General features: G+C 40.0%; 2 long non-coding RNA genes across 4 annotated transcripts; one reads left to right on the top strand and one right to left on the bottom strand.

The window, feature by feature from the left end:
- Positions 1–6,599: 6,599 nt before the first annotated feature.
- Positions 6,600–7,412, bottom strand: LOC131925434 (uncharacterized). The gene is made up of 2 exons (XR_009383252.1): positions 7,339–7,412; positions 6,600–7,060 (listed from the first exon to the last, which is right to left on the bottom strand). It is a non-coding gene; the product is annotated as an uncharacterized LOC131925434 (long non-coding RNA).
- LOC131925433 (uncharacterized) lies at positions 7,141–19,309 on the top strand. 3 transcript variants are annotated; one of them, XR_009383251.1, is made up of 5 exons: positions 7,141–7,615; positions 9,806–9,881; positions 10,104–10,224; positions 14,109–14,270; positions 19,220–19,309. It is a non-coding gene; the product is annotated as an uncharacterized LOC131925433 (long non-coding RNA). The 3 variants fall into 3 exon arrangements; XR_009383250.1 differs by having other exon boundaries at positions 10,020–10,224; XR_009383249.1 differs by having other exon boundaries at positions 10,017–10,224.
- Positions 19,310–22,933: the final 3,624 nt, after the last annotated feature.

Below are 22,933 nucleotides of genomic sequence, written 5' to 3'. Positions count from 1 at the left end.
ATCTGACACCATCTATCTAGTGTTATCTTCAAATCCTAAAGGTTAAGGGCTCAGTCTTCTGAGGCTGCCCTCACTTTAGGTCCCACTTACAACTTCAGGTTCTTCCATAAGTCTGGCTGGCTGGCTATACATGAGAGAATTCCATGATCTACACCTTGAGTAGATCTAGAATGGCTGATAGAAATAAAAAAGACAGCCTTCCATCATGCTTATTATAAAAGAGCAAACCTAAAAGCAGCTAGTAGAAATTCGTGAGGTGATAGAATGTCCTTCTACACTTCTAGACATCACACACGTGCAACAGTGTAGTGTTTTCACCAAGAAGAGTACCACATTTTGTTGCCTGGGTGTCGTACAGGTATTTCCTCATGGGAGCATGATTGAGTCACCGACCCTGGATAATTAGTCATCTGTTCTGTCATCACAGGATGAGAGGTAGAGTAGAGTATATGCACTGAACCATGGTTGTTTCCTCTGATAACGAGTCCATCCTAAAGTTATCCAGAACACACCAGGAGTCTCTTCACTGGCCTAAACTCAGGGGTGGTTGAAAGGAGATTGTTACAAAAACAATAAAAGCTACTGCTCATGCCCTGTCAACCACAGAACTCCAAAGGCTTTTGAAGCTCTGCACCAGGGACCAGTGTGAATGGATCGTATTACACCACAATGTCAGAGCAATGCTTCTCTGCATTCTTCCTCGATCTTAGTCCTTGCACTTGCCCCCATTACTATAACTCATGGACATGGGAGCCTGTTCTGTTCCACTAAAGATGCCCAGACTCTTTGTTGCTGGCACTTCATAGCTATTCTTTACCACCTAAACAACCCTACTTATCTCTTTGAGTTTTCTTTAGTCCCCTAGAAACACAGTCTGGTCCTCCCTTCACCAAATCTGTGTGCTGTGTCCTCCCTAGACACAACCCAGTTCCTCTTTCTTTAGTAAATAAATATTGATGGCCTATTTTGTGTGGGGCAATAGACCCTTCGGTTACATGAGTGAGCAAATACATTTCTGGCTGTAGCATTCTCCCTTCTGGGTGTGAATGTCATAGTATCCTTGATTGTGAAGAACATGTTGATTTTCCTTGGCTAACTCTTATGGACTGGAGACCTGTAAAGAGAGAAATCAGCTATCTCCAGGTTTCATTGTCAAGGCCCAACATGGATTTGGACCTGTTCTGACTATCAATAAACAATTGTTTAAAACAATCACATAGATTTTTGTTAATTTTTTTCTTGTGTTTGATATGATCTCATGTATCAAAATGCTCTTTGTGAAGCTGTGTCTCTGTGTCAGTTAGGGTTTCTATTGCTGTGAAGAGACACCATGATCACAGCAACTCTTATAAGGAAAACATTTAATTAAAGTGGCTCGCTTACAGTTTCAGAGGTTCAGTCCATTATCATCATGACTGGGAGTATGGTGGCCTGCAGGCAGACATGGTGCTGGTTACATCTTGACTTGCAGGCAACAGGAAGTCAACTGACACACTGGGCAGTATCCTGACCATAGGAAACCTCAAAGCCCACCCCCACAGTGACACATTTTCTCTAACAAGGCCATACCCACTCCAACAAAGCTACACTTCCTAATAGTGCTACTCCCTAAGATTATGGGAGCCAATTATATTCAAACTACCACAGTCTCAAAGGTCCAAGTAATTTATAGCATGTATCTCTTTGTTGTGTCTAAGCAAGAACAGAGAGCAGTCCTTGGGGACTGACCAGCTTCCCATTAGCTAGCCCTTTTGGTGGTGGGGGGGGTTTGTTTTGTTTGTAGTAAAATCACCCTAGATTATTATTTCTCAGAATTAGAATATTGCACTTGTTAGTTTTTCTAACACCTTTTTGTACAATGTGTAAGTTTTGTGAAGTGAACTCTGATTTTCCTGTTGAGTATCTTTGAGCATAAACTGAAGAGTTTTTCCCCCTTAGCTGTTTGTCAGCTTGGTCTATAATAGAGTCAGAATTCAGACTCTGAGAGGCTAAGATTAAAGGCCTCACTTTGTCATGGTCTGGTTATGACTTCAGTTAGCTTGCTTAAGATTCTTATTGCTGACCTCACTTTCCATGTGGGGGTGATTACAGATGACTTCACAATCCCCTGATTATCCAAGGTAATAGGAATGCAATACATTCTGCACAATAGTTTATCTGACCTGAGCCAGGAAAGATGGATTTGTGGTTAAGAGCACTTGATGCTCTTGCAGAGGGATTAATCTGAGTTCAGGTCCTAATACCGCAGGTCAGACAGCTTGTAACAGCCTGTGACTTGAGCTTCAGGGGGTCTGATGCCCTCTTCTGGACTCTCTGGGCACCTTCACACATGTGTATATAGATATACATATAATAACAAAATGAAAATTAAAAGTTAAAATACATTTTCTGAAATAAAATTAAAAGTCTATCAAGTGTATCAGAAGCTGCAAATGTCAGCTCATTCCCCTTCCACTGGTGTCCTGAAAAAGATTGGGAAAAGAGATATGAGATGTCAAATTTTGGTGAGCATGTTAAATGAACACATTTAAGGGACAGATTTCAAGTCTCCTTTAGCTCAGCCTTAATTATTCAAAGGACCTAGAAGGAGGAACTTGAGGTAAATGCATCATTTAAACAAATTACCTGGGAAATCCATGGAGGCTCCTTTGCTTGCTCCAGGCCTGTAATTAAGACTTGTCTGAATAAGCATTCGTGTTTTTAATTGAGGTATAAGAGGAGGAAGATGAAATGCAGGGAAGATGGAACTACCAGCTTCCTTTGGAATGAAAGATTGCTCACTTTAGAGAACGAAGTGGGCCTTCAAAAACTGCTTACAATGGGGAAATTTCCACATTTCCTTTTAACTACACAAGAAACATCAATGTGTAATTATTCTAAAATGAGCTCAGAATTTGCTGCACGGCTACACTTTATGAAATACTTGAGCTCCACTACATCATGGAATAAAACTATGAATTCATTTCTGCTAATTCATGTATAATTGAAGTGGGGGTTGGTGTGAAGTCTCTGGAATATTCACATTATGATTTCTTTGTTCACAGTGTCATTGTAGTTAAAGGCTTACAACAAGAAGAAATGGTAAATACATTGGACTCATAACTTTTATGAACTGCTTAAATGCATAATGAAGTTGATTCCTAATTCTCTGATTGTGTAAGCACATCACTAAACATGGACCATAAAATATCTTGCTTACTTTTTATATAAATCCACCATAGACAAAAGAATAGTGCAAACACAGCACTCGTTTTATGTGGGATGAAGTGTAGGTCTAATTTTCACTTAAGAATGGAGACCCAACAGTTTGGTGAGGGTGCTGGAACAATTTCTCTTTAATAATTTTGAGCAAAAGTCAGAAAAGGAGCATCTTGGTGAATACAAATAAGGGCCACAGATAACCAGGTTTGCCAGTTAAAATTCAAAGTGAAGCTACGTTGAAAATAATCATGTCTTGAAAATCTTATTAAAACACTTGAGTTAAGGGCTGCAGAGGTTCCTTAGATGCATTCCTTAGCTACTTGGTTTGCAAGTAGGAGGACTTGAATTTGATCCCAGGAGCTCTCAAATATCCGGGCATATGGGTTCATATTCCTAACTCCAGCAATGGAAGGAAGGGAGGTAGAAGTAGAAGATCCCTAGAAGCTCACTGGAATGCTAATTTATCCAGTTTAGTGAAGCTCCAGGCCCATGAGAGACCCTGGCTCAAACATATGACACTCAAAGTTGTCCTCTAGCCTTCACTTATATACTCACACACTAGTAGGTGTCCCTGCCCCCCTCAAACACTGACATGCAACCTCCAACACACCAAAAGTCTGGGTCACGCTCTTGGCCCTGACTCTGCCTCTCAGATGAGTGTAACATAGCTTTGGTGATTGGCTCATCATTTTTCTTACTGGGCATTCATGAGACATGAAGGAAATCTTGGCAGCTATTATCCAGTGATCAGATTGTTCTGGGTGCTTTAATTGGAACAATTCTCCCTAAATTCCTATTTTAGAAATTCAATCTTCAGTACAAAACTCCATCAACCCCCATGATTAAATAAATGCCTCTCAATAGAGGTCGATGGATATGATATAAGTGTTATGTCCTCCGCTCTCAAACTTTCCCACCACTTAACTTCTTTATTTCTTCTAAGAACACAACACAACAATCTCACAGGAAGCCAGATGTCAAGGCCTTGATGCTTGAATTCTCAGTCTTTAGAACTGTTGTACAGGTCTGTTCTTTATGAATTACTTGGGCTGTGGCATTTCATGGAAACCATACAAAACAGAGTAAGACAGATGCATTCTGAATTATTTAAACACAATTTCATTGATGCACATTCAGATTTACTAGTATCTATTATTTTGGTTAAGTCCAGCTATCATGAAGGAATACTTATGTAGATGCTTTTTAATGCATCTGCATAAATTCTCTGAGAAATACTGATGTGTTAAAGGTTGAGTACAAACTGCCTCCCAGATATACATTCTTACCAAACGTATTGAATTGTCTTTGAAAGACCCTAGCCCTTCAGGCTTACACCCCCAAGCCTCAGAAAGAGAGAAACTTCAAGCACCAGGAAATGAGAAACTAAAAATCTAGTTCCCAGGGCAACCTGACTCAGCCACTACTCAATCACCCTGTAACAATATAACAATGTAAAAAGATTTCTGTTAAGAGATGTGCTCAACTGTGACTGGGATAGTTGCAGGTGTTCCAGGAAGGACCACCATGACCTGTGTGTAAGCTCCACTCCCGCCCTGATACCCTCCTTGAGGTTTATGTAACTGTACCCGCTCTGTGATCACCCTGTGATCAGACCATGTTCTTGTAAAACGAAATTGTATGGAAATTGTAATCTTACGGCTTTTGTGGGTTTTTCCTTTAAAAGCCCTTATGGGGCTGCAGTAAGATGCGACTCTTGCTCTTTGGAGCACAGTTTGCCCATCTGTACAGATGCTTCTTTAATAAAATCCTCGCGCTGTTGCATCAACTGGACTGGAGTCTGGGTTCTTGGGGCGCCTACCTGAGACCTTAAATTTTGGGGTCCAACAGTCTTCAGTCTCTCAGCCTTACAAGCTCTTGGGTCTTTGTGAACATGTGAGAACATGTTGGCAATATCTTCTGACTATGAAGGGCAAGTGGATGAACTCCTGGCCTGTACCTTGGGTATTCATTGTTCAAAAGCAAATCTTTGCCTAATAAGACGGTGCAGATTTAGGTATTTGGTCTTTTTCTCTTCTTTCTTTTTCTCTTCTTTTCTTTCTTCATTTTTATTTGTTTATTTATTTACTTAGCAGATTTTGGAAGTCTTTATGTCAAATGTTGATACAAACACATCTCTCAAAAGGGATTGAGATCATTTGTTCTGACTGGAAAATGAATGACCTTGGCTCACATCAACTCAGGCTGCCCAGACTCTCATGTTCTAATGTGGAAATTTATACATGAATTTTTTAGCCATAGAGGAAAAGAAAGTAACAAATCAAGGCATTTTTAATATCTTGAAGGGAACATCAATTATGTTAGTTATAGTAAACTTGAGGAAACGCCAGATTTTAGAAATTATCTGATAATATTCTTAACTTCTGGGTTGATGAAAGCTAATGGTATCTTAAGCTAATAAATTAAAGTTGTACCTTTATAGCTGGAAGGATGTGATGGTTTAAATGATAAATATTCCTCATTTGGCTTGGGGATTTGCATACTTAGTCCCCAGGTGGTGCTGCTATTTCAGGAAGTGGTACAGCTTTGTTGGGAGGAAGGAAATCATTAGTGGTAGGCTTTGGGAGTTCATAGCATCACTTCACTTGCAGTTTGTTCTGTGTTTTGTATTTGCAGTGAAAGAGTCGAAGATGTGAGCTCTCAACCTCCTGGTCCTGCTACTGTGACTGCCTCTTGCTACCATGTTTCCCACTTCAAAAGCTATAAGTGAACATAAACTTTCTTCTATAAGACTGATTTTTGTCAAGGCGTTTTATCACAGCAACAGAAACTAACTAAGAAGGATTGGGGTTTTACTCTGAAGAATCTGTCCATGTTGTTTATGGAAGGATGTGGAAGAATTTGGAACTGGGAGAAAAGTGGGTGAATGCTTTAAGCAGAGGTTACTGGGGTGTTCTAACAGGAGCACAGGAGAGTAAGAGTAATGTGGCTTGTAGAGGCCTGGCTCAAGAAGGTTCAGAAGGAACACATTAGCAATTGGATAAATAATGTGGCTGCCTCCTTTTCTTGCCCTAAGACCTTGCCTGAGGCTAAATTTAAAAGTACTGGATCAATTGTGTTTTGGTGTAGGAATTTTCAAGACCTCATAATATTGGATCAGTGCAATGGTTCTCACTGATTTCTCTTATGCATGCCCACAATGAAAAAGAGCAAGTCAGGCAGCAAGAAATACAAAGTGTAGTAGTTTGGAGAATAAAAGAACCCTTAGTGTTACAGCCAAGGTGTGTGCTGAAAGAGACTGTGCTTGTTAAAGAGATTAGCATAACTAAGCACTGGAACAATGCAGAGGATGCCTTCAGGGAAAGACCCCACCCACCTAACCTTTCAACCCTGAAAGGAAAAGGCCTAAGGAGTTTTCTGCTACGAGAAAACAACATTCAAAAGCTGCTCCAAATATAATTCAAGAGGTTCAAGGTCCATCCCAAATTGGCTGTTACACCTGCATACTGACTGAGGAGACGTGAAAGAGGGAAGAAGCAGTTTTGTAGATTCCTCCTCCTTGGTTTCAGAGAGCTACTGAGCCCAGGACAAGTGTAGCAGAGCTTTACTCCATGGAGAAGAGAGCTCTGAGAGGCCAGCGGTTCTGAGAGGCCATTGCATGATGCTGAGAAGATGAAGCACACAAGACGTTGGACACGGCAAACTAGGAGATGACTGTCCATTTGAGCTCCTCACAGGAAGTGGAACCAGCTGAGAGAAAGCTGTATTTCAATCAGGATATCTGGAGGGGCAGAGTCATGCCTTTTGACACTGGACATGAAGCTACAGGATTTGTTATTTTCCCTTTCAGGTTTTATTCTTGCTTTTGGTCTAGTATTTCCTCATGATGCCTTCATTCCTCCTGTTTGGAATGATAATGTATATACTCTTAACTACTGTAGGTTGTAAGTATGTAATTTATATTTTGATTTTATAGTGAGTTTTAATTAAGAAATTATAAGGTCTGAGGATATTAAAGCTTAAGTAAATTGTAAGAGTCTAACAAGTGTTTTAAGATATGTAAATGCAAGTTATAAAGGTCTAAGAAAGTGTTTTAAAGTGTGCAAAATGCAATTTGTAAAGGTATAAGGAAATGATTTAAGATAAATGTAAAAATGAAAAATGTTTCAGATTTCTTACCCTTTCTATGCTACCACTGCCTTGGAGACCAGCCTCCAGTAGCAGCAACACAGAGCTCATGAGAATCCATGGAGTCAGAGCATAGTGATGTAGTGGGTAAACATTCCAGCTTTGATCTGGAAGTTCCAACCCCCATTGAGGCTTTGATAACTGTCACACCTACAAGGTGGGTCTGAGAAAGGACCCTGAAGACCCGAGAGACCGAGGAGAGTTCTCCAGAGAACACCGCCAGACTGCGCTATACCTTTTCCAGACCCTGTTACCTATCCCTTCACTTGTGAGTTACCCCACAAAATAAACCTCCCTTTTAACTACATGGAGGTGCCTTAATAATTTCACCAATATAGTATGACCTTTTTATCTGAGGAGGTTAAGGAAAAAGACACTCACACACTCTCTTGATGGTTTCCTTCAGATCTTTTCTTTACTCTTCTTTTGCATTCTCTATTCTTTATTTTCCTGGTGATTTCCTTATCTCATTCTTGACATTTTCCTTCTCTCTAATTTGTGAAGTTTTCCTTCTGACTCATTTTAACTCTTATCTTTATTCTTTCCCTGAAAGCTTATATACTCCAGCAAAATCTTTCAGACAATATAAAAATTAGAATGTGGTTACATTCTGTTTTTCAAGTGATGATTACAATGAATACAAGTAAAAAACAGCATGTTTCTCAAACCCCTTATATGATTAAACATTTTACATATTATGGGTGAAAAACAAATTATCCCAAGAACCCATGTACATTCATATCCAAGCAACTTGTTATAGATTAACAGAGTATAAGTAAGCAAGTTATTTTTCTTAGTCAGTTCTTGTACTGCCAGGCTGCGTTTTGCAGTTACAAAGAAAGGACCAATCATTGTATTACTTATCTTAAAAGGTAATCTTATAAGAAATCACAAATCTAAACTTTCATACATGAAAAACAATCAGCTCTACTTTAAATCTTTAGGGTACATACCCACTCATCAATAGTTTTTTAATCAGGAGATTGAGTGCAGAAATGGGTATCAGGAATTAATCATCACCTTTGTTCATCAACCAATCCTAGCAAGAAAGGCACATCAACTAATGATAATTGGGCTCCTTTGTTCTTGTTCCTTGACCTTAAGGAGTTCCTCACTCAACTATGTGCTTTCTAAAACTTTAGATTGTCTTCCTGGGTTTTTCACCTCAAAGCTATTTGACAAAAACATCTTAGTCTAACTTTAAGTTATATTCAAAGCTTTGTTTCAGCTATAATGCACTCTGAAACCTGTGAACACATCTCCCAATATAAGATTAAAAGAATTTAGACTAGCTGGGCTTCAGGGACTCAGTTGTTTTTCTTTTTTTTTTCTTTTTTTCTTTTTTTTGGTTTTTTTTCAAGACAGGGTTTCTCTGTGTAGCTTTGCGCCTTTCCTGGAACTCACTTGGTAGCCCAGGCTGGCCTCGAACTCACAGAGATCCACCTGGCTCTGCCTCCCAAGTGCTGGGATTAAAGGCGTGCGCCACCACCGCCCGGCCTAGTTGTTTTTCTTAATCATTAATTTAAGGTACAATCTATAGGGCTCCTCAATAGAAGCTCATGTGTTCTAGCTGCGTGACACTTCTTTGTTTTATTTTTTTTGTCCTCAAAACTCTATTTAAAGTAACATTGTTATTATCAGTTAGACAGTACAGCTTAGGAACAAATCATCTTCATAATAATCCACAGGTAAAAATAACCAGTAGAACTGAGATTCCCTGAGATAAACTTACCATATTACGGGCAGTGGGGATCACCCCACAGTCATTCACACTGTGCCACATATCAAAGAAAGATGGCAGTGGCAAACATGTATAGGCACAGCAGGAGCAAAAGACATTCTGGTGTCTGTGGTCTTGGGGCCTTGTTTGTCTGAGATTTACTTAGCAGTGATTTTCCTCCTGGTGGGCTGACACCTGAACTTCAATTGCCACCTGCAGCTCCTCTGATATTGCCACTGGAACTATATACTATTGTTATATCAAGATTTCAAAAATTCAGAGTTTTAACATTAAACAATGGAGTTCAGATAAGCTATTAATCTAACTATGGTGAAGCACCAACCACTATTATCATAGTCACAAGCTTAAGATTTTAAGTTTCTTTTGATTATTTTCTAAGTATAGACGTAAACGTGCTTCTCGCTGTCCAATCTATATATACAGCCCTGTGGAAAGAGTGTTAATGTTTTTAACCCAGAATTATTTTGAGTTCTCAAGCTTCTACTATGATTCAAAGGTGTGTATCTATTGCCTTTTCTACAATGTAGATTTCAGTAGAGATGATAAACAGTGTTATGTTAGCATATCTAAAACACACACACACATATATATATGTATACACACACACACATATATACACACACACACACATTTTATATATGTGATATATATATAAATATAAATATATATAACATCCTTGTAAGCTTCAGGGAATTTACTTGAATCCACTTCTCACAGGTCAAATGGACTTCAGATAAGTACTATTAATCAACAGCCTGTTTCCCCGACTTGAGTGCTCTACTTATTCCTGAGGGTAGGATATCTCTCCCCTTTCCCCTGGTCTTGGGATTCTCCTCCCACAACAGCCAGAACCATGGGCCTGGATGTTTCAAATGTACATCCTGGGTAAAAATGTTTCCCTAAATCCCCGGAATTTACCTTCTTTCAGTAGTCTGTTTCAGCAGATTTCAAATCAAGTGCACACTGCTCCAGCAACTCTCCAACTCCAGGCATTCCTTCAAAATCTGCATCCTAGACAGCTTCAACGTGGCTAGCCCCAGATGGTCCTGGACACTGAGTCAAACAGCCTGCTGTTCCCAGACTTGGCCAACATTCCATCTTTTTGGGTCCTCAACAATGATGCCCCAATGTCAACAGTAAGTAGTCAGAGAAGATTGTGTCACTCTTTATCACTTATTTATTACCAACAAAAGTCTGGGATGTAGATGAATTAAAAAAACAAGAAATTAAAAGGAAGAGACATGACTGTTTCTAGGTATGATAGAGGAAAAAATTTATTATAGATAAAATGGAGAGCATAGCCAGAGGCAGACACATTTGGGGAGTCCATGGTGGTCATGACCTTGAGCCATATAAGGAGAGGGAGAGGGGAAGGGAGAAGTGAGAGAGGGAAACCAGGTGCAGCAGCCAGGAGGCCAAAGGTAAGAAAGGGTGGGTAACTAAAATGTCTGGATTATATATGGAAGAGCTTCTTGGGAAAGGGAAGCTCAGTCTCTGGACTGGAGAGTTTGAGCAGGGGTAGAGGTCAGTGTATGACAACTATACTCTATAACAGGTAAGGACTGAGGGTTGCAGAGAGATCCTGGATGCCAGGTCTGCTTCGATATGTTAAGTAGGCACCTCAGCCATTTATTCCAGGGTTTGAGACTTAACAGAAATTACCTTATCTCAAAAGAGACTGGATTTGACTTTGGACTTCTAAACTATTTTGAGATTAAAACACAATGGGGTTATTGAAGTTAGATAAATGCATATTGTATTATAGGGCCATGAGCCTATGGGGGCCAGAGAGCAGAATGTAGTCGTCATAGATTTAGATATTTAACCTTTTGGTCCCCAGTTGATGGCACTGTTTGGGGAGGTGATTCAATCTCCCTGGAATTAGTTTGTCACCAGGGCAGGTTATGGGAGTTTATAGCCTCACTCCATTTCTAGTTTAGTCTCTGCTTCATATTGCAGTTGAAATCGTGACCTCTCAGCTCCTGCTCTTGCTGTATGCTGTCATGCATCTCAGATGCCATTATGGCCTCTTGTCCCTCCCAAACCATGAAGCAAAATAAACTCTTTATTCCTTAAGGTTTGTTTGGTCATGGTATTTTATCACAGCAACTGAAAAGTAATAAATACAACATGCAATCCCTTATCTTTATAGATCTTTAAATGAGATTGGTTTCTGACTAGAGATAAGTCCTTACTACAAGGTGAGTGTGGCTTGGGGCTTTCAGGACCTAGGAGTTTAAGGTCCTAGTCAGGATGGCTGTAAGGCAATCACTCAAGTTTCCTTGGGCAGGAAGTTCATCCTCTTGTCTCACACTACCCTGAGACTTTTCTAAGACAGGAGAGTTGCTTAGTGAAGGTATTAGATAAAACATGAGGCCATAATGATGCTGTCTTACCCCTGGTGTGGGCAAGAAGCTGCAAAGGACAAAGCCCTGGTATTGGCAACATCTGTGATTAACATTTCAATGTGAAGGGTTTTTGAAATACTTTATTATTGCTTAAATTTCAATTTCCTTCTGGTTAGTTTGATTTCATACATACAACTTTATATGATTAGTTACTTCTGATTTTAGGAACTATTGGTCCTTACTGTTCATTTTGAAAGAATTAAATTAAATTTTGTTCATTAATACTGAATTTTTGAAACATAAAATACATATAGGACAATGAGAAATTTTATAAGAGCAATGGAAAAATTCAGTCATTTCAACAGAGGGAATTGAGTCAAGTGAAACAATGTCAGCTAAGAAAAACAAAATCTGATAAATGGGAGAAATACCATCTCTACTCTCATATATAGTTTTGGTAAAATCAATATCAGCAATTTTTTATAATTGAGAAAAATACGTGAAAAACAGCATGTCAGATTCTCTTTAAAGGATTTTAAAAGATGGTTAATTAAAGAGGTCATAAGAGAGGACAGCTAAGAGAAGTGTGTGACGGAGTTGGGAGTTCGGTGACAGGAATTTAACCAGTCACTGCCATGGAGCTTGACTGTTGTGTCTTTTCTAGTTGACAAATCACCAGTTTTTAGGCCTTGTTTGTTAATTCTCCCTGCAGTAGGAACTCTGTGTAGTAAGGCCCTGTGACCAATTACGAGCATTTGGTTACCACTTTAAAAGTCTCAGTAATAGTGTCTAATGTCTTCCTTTAGTGGAAACAGTTCACATACTCTCCTACCTAATTTGCCAGGAATTGTTTTGGAGGATAACAGTTGATGCTCTACTGAAGGGTAGATCTCAGAACTAGAACTACTGGGAGTATCTTTGGCTATGGAAGCCAAACTTGGGATTATCTTTTGCAATAAATTTATACTTGTATCATTTGTGCGTTGAGCCACCAGAGCAGGCAGGCTGCCCATTAATTATCTTTTTTTTTTTTTTTTGGTTTTTCGAGACAGGGTTTCTCTGTGTAGCTTTGTGCCTTTCCTGGAACTCACTTGGTAGTCCAGGCTGGCCTCGAACTCACAGAGATCCACCTGGCTCTGCCTCCTGAGTGCTGGGATTAAAGGCGTGCGCCACCACCGCCCGGCCCATTAATTATCTTTGTCTGCATTGCCCATTCTTCTAGTTCAGTTTGCAAAATGACAGCAAGAAGATGCATGTGGGAACATCAAGAATTATTCTTCTGCTTTTAGTATTTGCAATTTAAAATTTATAATTTTCAAATGCAAAACCAGCCAGGACTGTCAGGGGGGTGACTTTTTTTTTTCTCCCAATGCTTCTTCCTTCCTTGAATTCCTGTTTCCCCTTTTGGCTGGGGGCACCTGTGTTCTTGAGAACCCAAATTTCCAGTACTAGCCAGGGTTTGCCCATATACATCAGTTACACACCACTCATGTCAGTAGCTCTCAGGTGTTACACCAGGGTTTTTTTCACATGTGTAAATTTTAACTTGCATGTTTACAGGAACATATAAGAATGTGAGACACTAGGTGTTTGTCCCTTATGTCTGTCTCTCAGATGAGGTAATTAATTTCCTTACCACCCAAGAGTGGGACATATTTGGTGTAGTGTGACTGAGATGCCACTGAATAACTTCAAGAGTTCACCCTACTGGGCTAGAGGGAACAGTCCTTCTTTAAAAAAACAAAACAAAACTTCATTTATTATGCATTATTTATTTATGTAGAGGAAGTTTATAAAGTGTAGTTGGTTGTTTTTGCTCTTTACTCTTTTGGGGGCTCGACACCCCGCTCCCAAATAAATCACACACCGAGGCTTATTCTTAATTATAAATGCCCAGCCTTAGCTTGGTTTGTTTCTTGCCAACTTTTCTTTCTTTCTTTCTTCCTTTCTTTCTTTCTTTCTTTCTTTCTTTCTTTCTTTCTTTCTTTCTTTCTTTCTTTCTTTCTTTCTTTCTTTTTCATTTTACATACCAATCATAGTTCCCCCTCCCTCGCTTCCCTCCTCCTCTTCACCCCCCAAGTTATCCCCCCAACCCCCCATCCACTCCTTAGAGATGGTAATTGCTAGCTTTTCTTATCTTAAATTATCCCATCTACCTTTTGCCTCTGGGTTTTTATCTTTCTGTATTTCTGTATACCTTCCTTTACTACTTTCTCCATGGCTTGCTATGTAGCTGGAGGGCTGGCCACTGAAATCTTCTTTTCCTCCCAGATTTCTCCTTCTATTTATTCTCTCTGCCTGCCTGCCCTGCCTATCCTTTCTCCTGCCTCACTGTTGGCCATTCAGCTCTTTATTAGACCATCAGATGTTTTAGACAGGGAAAGTAACACAGCTTCACAGAGTTAAACAAATGCAACGTAAAAGAATGCAATACATCTTTGCATCATTAAACAAATATTCCACAGCATAAACAAATGTAACCCATCTTAAAATAATATTTCTCAACAGTGAAGGTCAAGGGGCTACTTGCTGGCTTCTGTTCATTCTTCTCTTTTATCACATGGGTGTTGGGGAGTGAACTCAGGCTGTCAGCCTTTTACACACTGAGCCCTCTTGCCAGCCTGGGGATCATGACTTTTCTCTTCAATGCTTTTATGTCCATGCATTCACAGAATTTGTCAATGAAGCAAAGTGGCAAGAAGTGAGAGAGGACATAGAAAAATGCAGAATTAGATATGAACTCCTGACCAAATACCTGAGAAGAAGCACAAGCAAATCAATACTCCAAACCAGATAAGAGAGAACTGCAGAGGACTGTGGCCTCTTTTCTTCAGGTGAGGGTATCTGGTTCCTAAGAGTGACAAGTGTCTTGAAGAGTTAGAACCATGATCCAACATCCTTCTGTGAAAAGCAGCTCATCTTTGGGATTCCACATTCAGGTGTCAAAAGTGTTGATGTTAAACAGAGTTCTCCCACCAAAGAGAACAAGAGATCATTACTCTGACAAAAGTATGCTTGACCATAGCTCAAGACCATGGGTTCAAGTTGCCACAAATAGTTCATCAATGTAGAATGTTTACATGAACTCTGATAGTCATTAAACAAAAGTAAGCCATAATTCAAGGCACATTTAAAATACACTGTTTGGATCAATCAGGAAGGCAGGTTGGAACAAATGGCAAATCTCTGATATGGGGTATGGAGGTTCTCTGATGATGTCTTTAGCTCTGAGGTTGGAGAAAGCTAGTGATTTGCTATGGAGCTAAATATTTAAAAGGTTTTATCTGATAATTCAAAGGCTTTTAAGTCAGACACAAGCCTGGGCATTGAATGGCTACTGAAAGGACTAATGATAGCCCAAGATAATTTGTCTCTGGATCTGTGATATTCCAACTCTCCGTAATAATTAAGTTCTAATCAGCCAATAAGCCTTGTATAATAATTAACGAAGGTGTGACTTTTCTTTCATTTCTGGTAATTTAAATTCACACAGAATTTTCAAAATACCTGAAAACAATTTTGAGATGCCTGAAAAAATGTAGAGAAAGAAACATATAACAGCAATAATAAAAAAAAGAAAAAAACATGGTATTTTTACATTACACAGTTTCAAGCATGAAATATGTTTAGTTTCTGAATTCTTTAAAAAAAACAAGAGTAACTGTGGTGGTTTGAATAAGAATGGACCCCCTTAGGCTCATATATTTGAATGCTTAGTCTCCAGGGAGTGACACTGCTTGAAAGGATTAAAAGGTTTAGGAGGTGTGGTCTTTTTGGAGGAAATGTGTCACTTGGGGATGGTGGGGGCTAGGAGGGTGGGAATCAGGGGAGGTTGGAAGGTTCAAAAGTCCAGAGTTAGTTTCTCTTCCTGCTTCCTGTGGATAAGAATGTAGTTCTCAGTTGCTTCTCCAGCAGCAAGGCTGCCTGCCTGCTTCCATGTTTCCTGCCATGATGATAATGAAGCCATCTCTAAAAATGTAAGCAAGCTCCAAAACAAGTGTTTTCTTTTATGAGAATTTCCTTGGTCCTGATGTCTCTTCATAACAATAGAACATTTACTAAGACACTGATGCTCCAGATGATGGTGATGAAATATTTGTGATGTTGGAGCTCAGGAAACAGAGTCTCAAGTTGTGATGCATGGACATGCTGAGAACTTTGAAATAAATCAAGATAATGTGGTCTCTGAACCAAGGTCTCTAACCTTTTACATCCCTCCTACCCTTTCTTGCTTCTTTCTCCCTCATCAGGAGGAAAGGTGTCTTGTCTGCTACTCTCAGGGAAGATTAACTCTCAGGAAAGCTTGAAATGCATGCCTCACCAGAGTGTAGATGACATTGCGCACAACTATTATCTCTTCTTTGGGTTCACTCATCCCTCCTAAAATATTATAGTTATCCTACTGGACTCCACATTCCTCTTTCTAGTCTGTTCATTCCCCAAGTTTATCTCAAATTCCAGAGTCATAGATGTGATAGTAAATATCCTACACTACACTGAACTAACCTCCATCCAAGCATGGTGGTTTCCTTAGCCTCAATAACACTGTGACTGGATTAGGATGGTGTTCAATTGTGCAAACCATATTAAATTATAGCAGTCCTGGCAGGAAGGAAGCTGTGTTAAAGAGAGAGTTGCACTACTCACTTGAACTATCAGACTATCAAGACAATCTAAAAAATAAGGATTTCACCAGAAATCTTATGCTAGAAGAAGGAAAGACAGGCCCCAGGAGTTTGGCCAGTGGGAGGAATGTGTTTAATGTAGAAAGATCTGCAACTTGTAAGACCATGTTGCTGGAGGGCTGCAGCTGAGACTAGTGATGGGCAGGACCAGACATCCCTCGGGGACAGTTTAGCTGTGCATACCCCTTCCCTCTACTTAATCTCAACCTCACCTTAGGTCCTTGAAGATGGACTTGGCAGCTAACTGGACCTCTTTGTTCCTCTTCCCAGTGTGACCACTCTTGTCTCTACCCCAGAAGCAGTCTTGATTTTTATGCTCACAAAATAAAAGAATTCAGACTGGACACAATAATTCAGACAGTCTGGGGTTAGTTAGAACAGGCAAGGCAGAATGACTATCCATATAAAAAGAAAGGCCCAAGCAAAGGACCAACAGTCTCAACCCTGGCATGTAAGTAACTTATATTCTCCTCATCATCACCCTCTCCTCTTTGCTTTCCCCAAGATGGGCATTTCCAGAAAATGGGCATGCTTTTCTTGGAAGCCTATTTTACCCACAATTCTTCTTGTTATAAATAGATGTATAAGATGCAAGAACATGTATAGGGGTTTAAGTGCCTCTAAAGTTGAAAAGTTGGATAGGGGAAAGGACAGCAGTATTGTGTGCATACTCTGCTAACCAGGACCCTAAAGTTACTCTGAGTAGACACAGCTAGAGACCATTAACATCTATTGTTCCTTAAATTGTATATTGTAGACCCACAGCACTATATGGCCCAACTGGAGTGAGTGACTGTCACTGAGTGTTCTTTATGTCCTATTGGGGGCCTATTGGTCAGTCCCTTCTGGAGACAAACTGCCTGATGCTCACATTGAATAAATCTTTTTCTTTCTGCTTTCACTATGACTTTGTAATTAGTCTACTGAGGATGGATTGTCAAGTCTGGCTTGTTAGCACTGCTAGAGCTGAGGCTCTGACCTTCACAACTCCAGTAACAGATTTTTGCTTTGTTCCTTTTTCAGACTGCAAAGCAGCCAGTGTGTCTTCCCTATGTATCTCAGCCCAATAAACTCTGTTCACTTTCATTTGGTTTCTTTCATTGGTTTTCTTTGGGGAGGTGTGGCTGGCTTTAATCTGTTGGTACTCCTAGCAACAAAAGTACTTTTCTCTGTGATTGCAGAAAGCTCCAAACTTCACTGTCTCACACAAAAGGTATAGAAGCCGGGCGGTGGTGGCGCACGCCTTTAATCCCAGCACTGGGGAGGCAGAGCCAGGCGGATCTCTGTGAGTTCGAGGCCAGCCTGGTCTACCAAGTGAGTTCCAGGAAAGGCGCAAAGCTACACAGAGAAACCCTGTCTCGAAAAACCAAAAAAAAAAAAAAAAAAAAAAAAAAAGGTATAGAAGTTCCTAAGTCTAATTGCGTCTAGGAGGACTCACTTCCCATGACACCTTCATGCCTGTGATAATCCAGCATGCTTCCTTTCTGTCCTTCCAATCATGATGTCATTTAGTGTACATCAAGCCCGGCTTGTTTACCTCTGCTAAAGCCAAGGCTCTGACCTTCACAACTATAGTAACAGAACAGGTTCATTTTCTCAGCTAATTAAAAAATTAAAAGGCAACAAAGAAATATCACAGAAAATCTTGGAGGAGTCCAGGCAGAGCTATCATATGATACCTGGGAAGTCAGTGTCTCCTCTTGGGACCCTTCATCTCATTAACACAAGAATTTAAGAATGGACACAAATGGGCTCAAACAGAAGTTTGAAAGCAACTCAGTAGAGTTTAAAGGGAAAACCCCTGGCAGCCATCTATGAATCTTTAAGCTGCCTAGAGGGGAAGCACAGAAAAGAGAAACTTCAAAGTTAGTAGCAGACAGTGTCAGTGGAAGAAAGGTAGTCTTAGAAGAAGAAAGAAACCTCAAAAAGGTGTGTTAATCAGGGTTTGCTAAGCAAGCAGAACCAAGAAAGTGAATTTATATGTGGGATTTACTAGATTGACTTATAAATGAGGCTATCTCATGATTGAAAAGCCAGGAATCCTGTAGTTGTTCAGTCAATGAGGCTGGATGTTGTAGCTGGACTTTTCTTTCATACCTGCCAATTCCCAAATAATTGGCATGGAGACTAAATATTAATTTTAAATGTTTGGCCAATAGCTCAGGCTTATTACTAACTAGCTCTTACATTTTAAATTATTACATATTTCTTATTTATGCACTGCCATATGGCAGTACCTTTAGTAGCATGGCATGTTCATCTCCTGTTCCCTGTGGGTCTGTCTGGCAACTTCTCTGACTCCACCCTTCTTCATCCCCGCATCCTTAGTTTGGTTGTCCCACCTATACTTCCTGCCTGGCTACAGGCCAGTCAGCTATTATTAAACCAATTAGAGTGACAAATCTTTATAGTGTACAAAAGAATTATTCCACAGCAGGGTGTCTCAACTGTTCTAGTCTGGTACCAGAGTCCTGGAGAACTGACTTTGTCTATGATAGAAATCCAGAGAAGCTGGTTTTATTAGCAAAGGAGGATGCTGCAGCAATAGGACAGATAAGCAAGAGAAAGAGCAAGTAGACTAAAAGCAATTATAATTCATTTATATAATTTCTTATATAAATTTCTTCCTTGTTCTTTGATTGGGGCTGCCACTACAATGTATGACCGAGATTCAGGGTGTATCTTAATGCTTCCAATAATCTAATTAATAAAGTTCCTCACAGGTGCAGTTTGGGTCTTTAATTCCAGATGCAGCACAGTTGCATCTGGAAAGTCAGATCCAGCAGTTTGGTTCTTTGATTCCAGATGCAGTAAAGTTGACAACCAAGGTTAGCCATCAGTTAGTCAGGGAATTTAAAAGCACAGTTAAGCTCTGGCTAGCATTTAAAAGGAAAAGACAGAAGAAAAGAAATAGGTATGTTGTGGTGGTTTGAATAAGATTGGCCCCCATAAGCTCATATATTTAAATGCTTAGGGAGTGGCATTAGGAGGGGTGTCCTTGGAGGAGGAAGTGTGTCATTGATGGTAGGCTTTGAGGTTTCAGAAGCTCAAGCTAGGCCCAGTGACTCATTCTTTCCTCCTTTCATGTGTTGATCCAGATTTGGAAGTCTTGTCTCCTTTTCCAGCATCATGTCTGCCTGTGAGCTGCTGTGCTTACCATCATGATAATGAACTAAACCTCTGAACCTGTAAGCCAGTCACAACTAAATGTTTTACTTTATAGAAGTTGCTTTTTTCATTGGGTCTCTTCACAGCAATAAAATCCTAAGTCCTATGTCCTTCTGAATTAGGGCCCAGAAAGGGGGATAGATGGAGCTGTACCCTATGGCAGATCCTAGTGACTGCAGCAGGTGGTGGGGATCCTGAGAAGGAAAAGCACTTTATCTTGAACTGAGCCTACTTGCTAGCATTGTTCCTCTAGCTAGGTCATTGTTCTGACCTCTATATTAACCCTTAAGGGAGGAGACAAGGGCATGCAGAAGTAAATTATGTTCTTTAAAGTCATTATAGATTTATTTCAACTAAATTAATTACCAAACTTCCCAAGGATAGAGACATTCTTTCATCTCATTAGTGACAAGTCACAATCAGATAGGACCAGGAGTAATAAATAAAACATGTATATGCAGCCTTGTAGAAGTTCAAAGCCAAGAGAAAAGGAAAATGATGACAGACATGACGTGGAGCACAGATGAGATTTGTCCTGCAGTTGGCCTATGCTCACTGATTTTCCATTGCTGATTCTCTAGTAATTTAGATTCACCCTTTCCCTTGGCACTGTGAGGGAAAAATCCTTACAAATGAAGCTTCTTCTATGGGTGCAAATTTCTTCTATGGGTGCAGAGGGGTGGCAGGCTCTGTGTCCAGAGTTACTCTCATGTCTGCCTTCTCAAAAGAATCAGCTCAAAATACACCTTATGCCAAAGAGTCTTGTTTGAAGGTAGCATATTCTGGCCACCTAGAGTCAGTTTTAATCTTGTACATCCCACTACTCCATAACAGTTTGCTGAAAAATTATCTCTTAAAAGAATGTGTTTAGAATAAATATGCACATACGTGGATGCTTATTATAAGACTTTATTGAATTTATGAATATATAAAATATATAAGCTCCTTCCCAACAATTTCAATAGGATTGGACCACACAAAGAATGAAAGGATAGATAACAGACTATGTCATGATTTTATCATGAAAATCCAGCAAATGTGGAAATTAGTATAGGTTGATGTTCCAAGACTGGGAAGATGGCTCTTCAGTAAAGGTGCTTGTCATCAAGCATGATGACCTGAATTTGATTTTCAGAACCAACATGATGGAATGATTGTTTTTTTTTTCTCTAATCTGTATATATACATCACATACATACACATACACACAGACAGACAGACAGACAGATGGACAGACAGACAGACAGACACAGACACACACACACACACACACACACACACACACACACACACACACAGAATGTTGAAAAAGACATTTTTGCAAATAAATTTCTATAGCCACAGTGCAGAACAGTTACTTTTCTAGATGCTCGTGGTTTTAAAGTTGAAGACACAGAGAACGGCATGGAAAGGTTGCTGGGAGCAAAGTCATAAAGCAGAAACTAAGGCAGAACAAACCATCAAAGCTGATAACACTTAAGTCCTGATTTCAATTCGAATGATTTCTGGCTTGCTTGAAAGCAGTTGACATATTGTTCCTCTATTATATTTGTGATTTCATGCTGTCTCTGCTCTTTCAGATGGAGGAAGTAGAGCTACAAATATGAAAAGGAAAAATGCCTTTTTGCAGCATTTTGAAATTAAAATTAAAAAAATAACAAGAAGTGAAAAGTGCTGAAAATGTCTGAGGAGTCCTTGGTCAGACTTGCAGAACTGACCATTCCTCATAATTTGAGCAAACAAAGAATGCATTTTGCTGGCATTTTGATGTCTTGCTTCACTGCTTGCTCATTCCAGTCATATCCTGTTCCTTGGATTTGAGAACTATGTCCCAGAATACACTGCTCCTTCATATTAAGGTTGTATTAGTTATGTGACTTGTTGCTCTGACAAATACCTGAAAAAATAACTCAAGGGAATGAAGATTGACTTTAGTTCACAGTTCAAAGGTACTTCTTCATCTTCCCCAGCACAGTGGGGGATACACAGTGGCAGGAGCTTGAGGAAGCTGCTTGCATTGTATCCCTAGTCAGGAGGCAGGGAGCTGAGTGCTGTGCTCAGTTCATTGTCTTTTTTATTCAGTCTGTGACTACAGCCCACAGAAAGGTGCTGCTCAGAGTTAAAGTATGTCTCCTCATCTTAACTCAATCTGTACCCTCACCGGTAGGTACCCAGAGGCTAGCCTAATTATATAATCGATTAATAGATATGTTCAGAGGCTTAGCTCCTAGGATGTTCTAGTTCCTGTAAGTTGTTGCAATTAACCATCATAGTGGTCTATTACTCTGCTTTGTTAGTTTCTTAAGGGAGCTTTGCAGTCTCTGCAGAAAGGATATATGATCTTAGGAGACAGCTGGAGAGGAAACTGAGTGCTCCAGACAGTCTGTGCAGAAGAGTCATATTTGGAGATGTCGATTGGGGTCTCACTAGAGAGGCCTGGAGTGTGCAGTTTGGGGCCTATGGAATAGGGCTCAGGATCTTTTAAAGGTGATGGTTGGTTCGGAGGGATTGATCATGGTCCAGCTGAGATGATGAATGGATGGATAAAAACATGCAGAATATGGAGATCAGTGCAGCAGTATGGTAGAAATTAAAATAGGAGTTGCATTGAAATTGTCCTCTCTACCTAACCCTTGTCCTGATTTATTCGTTTGCTCCCAAGGCCTGTCCCCTCTCTAGTCCTTCTTAGCTTATCAGATTCCAGAAATGTGAAGTCCTTCAGGCTTATATTTATGGTGGAGACTAAGGCCACGCCCAGGTGGGAACAAGCAGCTGAGAATGGAACAGGAAAACCCCTTTGGACTGGAGAGATGGCTTGATAGTTAATAGTGCACACTGCTAGTGCAGATAACTGGAGTTTGGTTCCCAGCATCCATGTTGGAAAGCTCACAACAGCCTATAACTTTAGCTCCAAGGAATCTGACACCCTCTTGTAAGGAGTCTATCTCTGTCCCACCAGCGAGCTCCCAAATCACAACATGGAGACTTATTATTAATGATGAAGGCTTGGTCAATATCTTTGGCTTGTTTTTAGCTTGTTCTTAGAGCTTAAATTCACTCATTTCTATTAATCTATGTGCTGCCATGTGGCTTGTGACTTGTTACGTCATCTCCTACATGTCCTGCTTCCTCTGCCTCTCATGGTGACTCCTCCCTTCTTCTTTCTAATGTCCTCTCTACCCCTAAAATCCTTTCTAGCTACTGGCCATTTAGCTTTTTATTAAGCCAATCTGAGTGGCACATCTTCACAGTGTACAAAAACATTATTCCACAGCACCTTCTTTTGGTCTCTGTCAGCACTGCACTGACCACACAAATCCACACACACATAGACACAAACCCAGACATACACACAGAGAGAATACAAATAATCTTTAGAAAGATAAATACCTCTTAAAGCAATGAGAGTTTCTGTGACTTTTCAGCAACACAGACTTGCGATCCTGATCAACTCTGCAAGAATTTGATCAAGACATCCAGATTGTGCTTATTTCTTACTATCTGCTCTTGTCCTCCTGTTTAATATTGAAGCTCCAGTCACTATTCTGAAGAAAAGGTACAGGACACTAGCTTCTCTGTTCCTTTTCTGTGTAGTCACACTGATCAAATTTCTTCCTGCAGTTTCTATCATACTGCCTTCCCAT

The sequence above is a fragment of the Peromyscus eremicus genome, chromosome 15, assembly GCF_949786415.1.
Source record: "Peromyscus eremicus chromosome 15, PerEre_H2_v1, whole genome shotgun sequence".
NCBI lineage: Eukaryota > Metazoa > Chordata > Mammalia > Rodentia > Cricetidae > Peromyscus > Peromyscus eremicus.
This window is presented reverse-complemented; position numbering and strand designations above follow the sequence as displayed.